The 8,116-nt window shown below is 34.5% G+C and overlaps 1 pseudogene; it reads left to right on the forward strand.

Annotated features, from left to right (window-relative positions):
* Window positions 1-5,628: 5,628 nt before the first annotated feature.
* On the forward strand, window positions 5,629-6,383 carry LOC105467971 (small ribosomal subunit protein eS6-like; annotated as a pseudogene).
* The last annotated feature ends 1,733 nt before the right edge of the window (window positions 6,384-8,116 follow it).

Below are 8,116 nucleotides of genomic sequence, written 5' to 3' on the forward strand. Positions count from 1 at the left end.
TTGCTAATCTGAGCACATCTAAAATCTGCAAATCCAGGTTTGGCCTTGGCAAAGGGCCACCGCTATGGGAGAGATACACTAGCAGAATTGGATTTTGGCAGTCAAATTGGGCTGAAGTGACAAAATTGAAGATTTGAGGAGCCTCAAACATATAACCAGTATCCTCTTCAATACCTTTGCCAAATTCTGAAGTTATAAACATGCTAAGCCAAAAATCTCCTTAGAGCAAAAAATTCTGCAGTTACTCAGTACTAAAAAAGAAGAAAGTTGGATTCTCAATTAAGTTTCCTGATGGCCACAACCTAACAATAGGAGGAAATTAGATTGAGACTGGTAATTATGAAAAGTGCAGGCCAGGCTTACCCATTAGCCACCCCATCCCAGCCTCCTGACATCCATTTTCCCATCAGAGGAAAGGGCAAATCTACCCTGTGAAAGATAAGATCAGCTGAAACTCTGCAGTGTTTTAAACATATTTAAATAGTAATGATTTACTAGGGATGTAGAAACAGGACCATATGATCAATAACCAAGGAGAAAGACAAATGATAAAAACAGATCCACAGATGATTCAAAACAGTCAAGTCTTGTTATTTGTGGTAGTTACGCTCTATAAATTGCTAAGAATGCTGAAGTAATGAATAGTGAACTATCGCTACCCAGGGAAATATAGGATGTGGTTCTGAAAACCTCTGGTCACAACAGTTCTATCAGCCAAGATTCTATTGGCATTATATAAGTTTGACAACATCTTGTAAGATGAGCCAGTGTTACCAGCTTTGATGACCTGCTCTTCCACATAATTCTTCCTGTATAATACTACTTAGCAGGTATTTTAAAAATTCTTCCACAGCCTCATGATCTTCAGAGCCTCCTTTGCCTACATTTAATATTTCTCATGTTATATCACCTTTTCAAATGTGTGAGCCACCATCATTAACTGGGAAGTGTGTAACATTTTCCTGACCCTGAGTGATGTAACAGTAAGTTTGACATTCACCATCATGGTAGTGCTGTACATTATGCTTTTGAAAAATCAATCATCATCTTAAGAATTCACAATTTTAGACACTTTATAATCTTTTCCATGGTTTCATTATGCACTATACATGTTACTTTAGCACTTTCCAGAGTGGCCTTACTTATAGACTGGCAAATTTTCTCTTTCTTTTTCTGCATGTATCACATTATTGATTCATTAACATTGGACTCATAATGAAGAGTACTATAGCTCATGCCTGAACAAAGCTTGTCTAGTATACATATTTTCTCTGTACGGTACATCACAGCCATCTTGCACATTAAAACACCAGACGGCACTTTAGCACTATGCTTGGGAGCCATTTGAAACAACAAAATTGACAAAGCACAAAAACACAAAAATAGACCACAATAAGACAGCTGAAACAATACTGCAGAGTGTCACCTTGTTCAATATCAGCTGGGAACATGTGCATTAAGAAAAAAAAAATTTTTCACCACTCCACACATTTCCATAAATGTGAAAGTGCCATAGTATTGATTTGGGGGGTTTACAAATAAATTTTAGCAAGTAAGCAGATTCACAAATATGGAACCCACAAATAGTAAGGATCTACTGTATTCATGTTAACAAAGACTTCAAAATAACTACAATTCATACGTTTAAAAGTATAAAGAAAAAACAAAAAAAGATTTTCATCAGAGAACTGGAAGCTATAAAAAATGAATCAAATAAACATCAAATTAAAAACATAATGGATAGATTTAACACAATATTGACCATAGAGAAGATGGGATTATTTAACTAAAAGGAAGGAAAAACTGAATATACTGAGAAATGGAGGCAGGTGAACTAATTTAATAAATAATAAGACAGAGCACAGTATACATGTGAAGGACACCAAAATCAAATTGCTAAAAACGAAAGACAGAGAAGCCCTTAAAAGTAGAAAGAGCTAAAAATGCATATTACCTCCAAAGGAGTATTAATAAAGTTGAAAGCTGACTGTATAACAGAAAGCATAAATGAGATTATCTTTTTTTTTTTTCTTTAAGACAGAATCTGGCTCTGTTGCCCAGGCTGGAGTGCAGTGGCGTGATCTTCGCTCACTGTAAGCTCCACCTCCCAGGTTCATGCCATTCTCCCGCCTCAGCCTCCCGAGTAGGTGGGACTACAGGCACCCACCATCACGCCCAGCTAATTTGGTTTTTTGTATTTTTAGTAGAGACAGGGTTTCACTGTGTTAGCCAGGATGGTCTCGATCTCCTGACCTCGTGATCTGCCTGCCTCAGCCTCCCAAAGTGCTGGGATTATAGGTGTGAGCCATGGCATCCAGCTGACATGATCTTTTAAGTTCTGAACTGAAGAAAATAATTACTCTGATTTCTCCTGCCGTTGATTAAGTGTTGCTGTTTATGAGCACTGTATAAATGGAATTGTACTCTTTTGTGTCTGGCTCCCTTTGTTGAATATTATGTTTTTGACATCCATCTATGTTATTGCATGTAACAGTAGTTCACTTATTCTCATCATATAGAGCAAAGATCCATGTAACAAAGGACCACAAATAATTTAGCTACTTTACCATTTATGCACTGTTTGGTTATTTCTAGTTTACAGCAAATATAAAAAATACTGCTATAAACATACTTAAGCATGTCTTTTGGTATCACATTTCTGTTGGTTGTAGTCTAGCAGTGGAATTGCTAGATCATGAACAATGCAAGTGCTATAGACTACATTGAGTCCCCTCCCTACAAATTCATGTGTTGAAGTCACAAACTCCCATGTGTCTCTACAGGACATAGGGCCTTTATGGAGATTAAGGTTAAATGAGGTCATAAGAGGGAAGCCTTCCAATAGAACTGGTGCCCTTATAAGATGAGGCAAAGACACTGGATCTCTCTCTTTCTCTGTCTGCCCTTTGAGGACGCAGCAAGAAGGCAGCTGTGCACAAGCCAAGAAGAGAGCCCTCACCAGAGCATGAACATTCTAGCACCTAATCTCAGACTTCTAACCTCCAGAGCAGCGAGAAGGTATATTTCTGTTGTTGAAGCCACCCATTCTGTGGTATCTTACTATGGTCGCTCATAAGAGTTGACTAATACAGTCTATTTTAAGTGATAGTATATATTATTAAACAAGTTTCTGAAATGTTTCAAACCAGCAGTTTACCATAGTTTCAGCTAATCCATATCCTTTACAAGAGTTAGCATTATCTATATTTTTCACTGTATCAGTCTTGTTGTTCTGTTGTGGTATTTCATCATGACTTTAATTCTCCTGATTAATAATGATATTATAATCATTATTTTGCAAAGTGCCTTTTCATGTCTTTTTTTTTCCATATTGATTTACAGCAGCTCTTTACTTCTTAACAAATGTCTTCTACTCTCTTTATTGTATTTTTCTTTCTTAATCATGAAAATAAGTTCTTTATTGCAATGTAGTTCAATGTATCAATCTTTACTCTTAGTACATTTTGTGTTCTGCTTGAGAAATCTTTGCCTACCCACAAGATCTTGAAGATCTTACCTTACAGAAGCACTTTTTAAAATATTTAACATTTATATCTACAACCCATTTGGAAATAATTTTTACATTTGGTATGAAGTAAGAAGGCTTAAGATTAATTTTTTTCCATGTGCATATTTAGCCCAGCACTGTTAGTTGGAATGTACACTTACTACTGTTTCTTCCATAATAAATTAACCATACAGATATGATTCTGCTTTCTCAATTTTCTATTCTATTGCAACTAGATGGCTTTGTTTCCATATGCCAATAACATACTGTCTAAATTACTGTAGCCTAATGTCTTGATATCTTATGGTGTAAATTCTCCATAATTTTTGTTCTTTTTCAAGATCACCTCAGATATTTTTAGACTTTTTGTATTTCTATACAAATTTTAGAATTACTTTGTCAATATCCACAAAAAACAAAAATTTTCCAAAATTCTAATTTGGATTGCATTTAATATATCTATTAATGGTTGACAATCAACATTTTTACATTATTGAATCTTTCACATATGAACATATACCATTTATTTATGTATTCTTTAATTTCTCTTAAGAAAGTTCTATTCCTAAATATTTGATTCTTTTAATAGTACTGTTATTTTAAATCTTATTTTAAAATAAGATTTATTTTAAAATCTTTGATTTATTAGTATGTAAAAATACTGATTTTTTAAAAATGTTAACCTCATACCTTCCTACTTAATTTGCCAAACTTATTTTAGTGTAAATTACTTTGGATTTTCTAACTGATCTTCAGTACAATGTTGGACATAAGAGAGTTAACAATAAACATATTTGTCTCATTTCTGATCATAGAGGCAAAATTTTGATATTTTATCATTAAGTACTATGCTCATTATAGGGTTTTTATAAATAGTGTAATCAGATATGGGATGGCCTTTACATTCTTGACTTGCTAAGAATTTTTATTATAAATGGGGATTGATTATAAATGTCTTTGTTAAGATTATATTATTTTTCTTCCCTATTCTATTAATGTGGTAAATAACATTGATTGGTTATTAAATATAAACAAACTTCACAAATTCTCTTTGCAAACCTTATTCCTAAAATAAAACCAGTCACCTATCTACCTACCCCACGCCCCCCCACACACATATACATCACTAGAGTTATTTACTAATTTTTAGTTTAGACTTTTTGTTTATGCTCCTGAGATTTTCCTATAACTTTCTTTTCTGGTACTGTATGTGTTAGGTTTTGGTATTAAGTTTATGCTGTCCTCATAAAACAAATTTGGAAATGTTTCCCCTTCTTTATAACTTTCTGCAAGCATTTGCATAAAGTTATTATTTATTCCTTCAAGATTTAAAAGAACTTACTGGAGAAGATGATACCTGGGCCTAGGTATTTCTTTGTGAAATTGCACATTCAATTCCTTTAAATGATATAAGACCATTCCGATTCTCTATTTCTTAGTACCAGGTTTTTAAAAATGTGCTCTTAAGAAATTTGTCCCCTATACCTACATTTCCAAATTTTCAGGAATATAATTCTTCAGTATATTCTCTTATCTTTCCAAATCTCTGTATGATCTATAGCAATCTCACTTTTTGTTTCTGCTATTGATTTTTTTTTTTAATTTCTCCTCTTTTCTTCTTGCCTAGACTTGCTAGAGATTTAACAACGTTATTCACCTTTTCAAACATTCAACTTTTGGCTCTTTGAATCTTTTGTGTTTATATTTTCTGTTTCATTGATTTTGTTATTATTTTTTTCCTTCAGTTTCATTTGGGATCTATTGGCTATAATTTCTGAGAGTGATACTGAGATTTTTCAGCCTTCCATTTTTTATTAATATATGCATTTAGACCTAAACATTTCCCCTTAACCACAGTTTTATTAGCATCCTCCAAAATTTTATGTCATATTTTCATTTTCATTTAGTTTGAAATATTTTATAATATTACTTGTGATTCTACCTTCAATCCCTGGATTGTTTCAAACTATATTGCTTAATTTCCAAGTAATTGGGGATGTTTTAGCATTCTTTTGTTATTAATATCCGGCTTGATTCCAGCACAGCCTGAATGAAATTGTTCATTTAAAATATATTGAGCACCTTTTCGTGGCACCTCAGAGGTGATCAGCTGCTTCAAGATGAAGCTGAATATGTTCTTCCCAGCCACTGGCTGCCAGAAACTCATTGAAGTTGATGTTGAATGCAGATTTCATACTTTTTATGAGAAGTGTGTGGTGAACAGAAGTTGCCGCTAACACTCTTGGTGAAGAATAGGATGGTTATGTGGTCTGAGTCAGTGGTGGGAATGACAAACAAGGTTTCCCCATGAAGTAGTGTGTCTTGACCCATGGCTGTGTCTGCCTGCTACTGAGAAAGGGGCATTCCTGTTATAGACCAAGGTGAACCGGATAAAAAAAGCACAAATCTGTTCGAGGTTGCGTTGTGGATGTCAATCTGAATGTTCTCAACTTCGTTATTGTAAAATTAAAAAAGGAGAGAATAATGTTCCTGCACTGAGTGATATTATGGTGCCTCATTGCCTGGGGCCCAAAGGAGCTAGCAGAATCCACAATCTTTTTAATCTGCCTAAACAAGATGACATCCTCCAATATGTTGTAAGAAACCCCTTAGACAAATAAGGTAAGAAACCGAGGACCAAAGCACCCAAGATTGAGCATCTTGTTACTCCATATGTCGTGCAACACAAACACCAGTGTATTGCTCTGAAGAAAAAAAGTACTAAGAAAAATAAAAAAGAGGCTGCAAAATAGGCTAAACTTTTGGCCAAGACAATGAAGGAAGCCAAAGAAAAATGCCAGGAACAGATTGCCAAGGGATGCAGACTGTCCTCTCTGCAAGCTTCTACCCTAAGTCTGAGTCCAGTCAAAAATAAGATTATCTGAGTAATTAGAGGAGATTAGACTCTCAAAAAATATCTATATTGATATTTATGTTTCTGCTTGTAATCGATTTTGTTCTAATGCACTTAATAGAATGTGTATTCTGCCACTGTTGGGCACTATGTTGTACATATGTCCATTAGATCAGGTTTTCTTGAATTGTGTTTTTACTGATTTTCTATGTCCTCACGGAGCATTTTGCTTTGCTTGTTCTATCAGTTACCAAGGTATGTTAATGTGTCTTACTGTGATTGAACATTTGTCTATTCCTTCTCTTAGTTTTTTACTTGTAAATTGCTTATCAATTAATTTTTGTTCTATTTTAAAATTTACTTTTTAGGTTTGCTGAAAATTGACAGGTAGTACAGAATTCCCATATAAGCCCTCCCTGTCACACACATACAAAGTTTCCTCTGTTTTTAATATCTTGCTTTAGTATAATACATTTGTTACAGTTAATGAAACAATATCAATTTGTTATTATTAACTAAAGTTGAAAGTTTATATTAAGATGCACTCTTTGTGTCATATAGTTCTCTATGTTCCCCTAAATGCACGATGTCATGAATACACCATTATTACACAATAATACCATAAAAATTCCCTACGCTCCATCTATCCTTCCCTCTCGTCCTTCTAAACCCTGGCAGTCGCTGATTGTTTAACTGTCTCTATACTTTTGCTTTTTCCAGAATGTCATACAGTTAGAATCATATAGTGTGTATTCCTTTCAAACGGGCTTCATTTGCCTAGAAATATGCATTTAAGGTTCTTCCACTTATTTTTTTGTGACTTAATAGCTCATTTCTTTTTACTACCAAATAATATAATATTGTATGGATGAACCACATGTTGTTGATCTATTTACCTACTAAAGGACATCTTGCTTGCTTCCAGTTTTGGGCCATTATAAATAAAGCTACTATTCACATTCAGGTTTTTGCGTAGACATAATTTTCAACTCTTTTGGGTAAACACCCAGTAGCACAATTATTGCATTATATAGTAAGACTATATTTCATTTTTTAAGGAAATGGCAAACTATCTTCCAAAATCATTGTATCATTTTTGAATACGAGCAATGAATGAGAATTCCTGTTTGCTCCACATCCTCACTGGCATTATTTGGTGTTATCAGCCAATCATTGATCCTCTTGGCAGGTGGTTAGAACAGGGCCATAATGCCTTAAACCAATTAGGGGACTCACTTCTTTGAGGCTTATTCTCAGACTTTGTGAGGTTTGGTTGACCTCTGATCCAACCCCATTCCATAATGTAGCCCTTGAAGGATTCAACCTGAAAATCTTGTGTGTTTTCCAAGATGCTTCATTCTTAGAGTCTCAGACTTCAATGTTTTCGCTCCCCTGTAGTGTTAGACTGATGAAAGTGCTGCATAGCTTTTTAGTCACACTGTGCTCCTTCCTGAAACTTATCACATTCTCTCTTGCTCTCACATTCTCTACCTCTTGTTCTATAACTCCAGTTTAAGAAAAGGCAAATGCCTTAAGGGAATAACTGTCACAGGCTCACTGTCCTGCATATCCCTTATCTCTGTAATCCTGGCCCCTCAGTTCTGGTAACCTCAGAATCTCTCCAGTGCTTTTAGATAGACTACATTTAAAATGTCTATTCAGCAAAGCAGTTGTTTAGAATACATAATTAATTAAAAGAATGTGTAATTCTTTCCTGATGTCTGTATTGTCTGGCAAGAATACAATCTCCCTGA

The sequence above is a fragment of the Macaca nemestrina genome, chromosome 9 (genome assembly GCF_043159975.1).
Source record: "Macaca nemestrina isolate mMacNem1 chromosome 9, mMacNem.hap1, whole genome shotgun sequence".
In the NCBI taxonomy this organism is placed as follows: domain Eukaryota; kingdom Metazoa; phylum Chordata; class Mammalia; order Primates; family Cercopithecidae; genus Macaca; species Macaca nemestrina.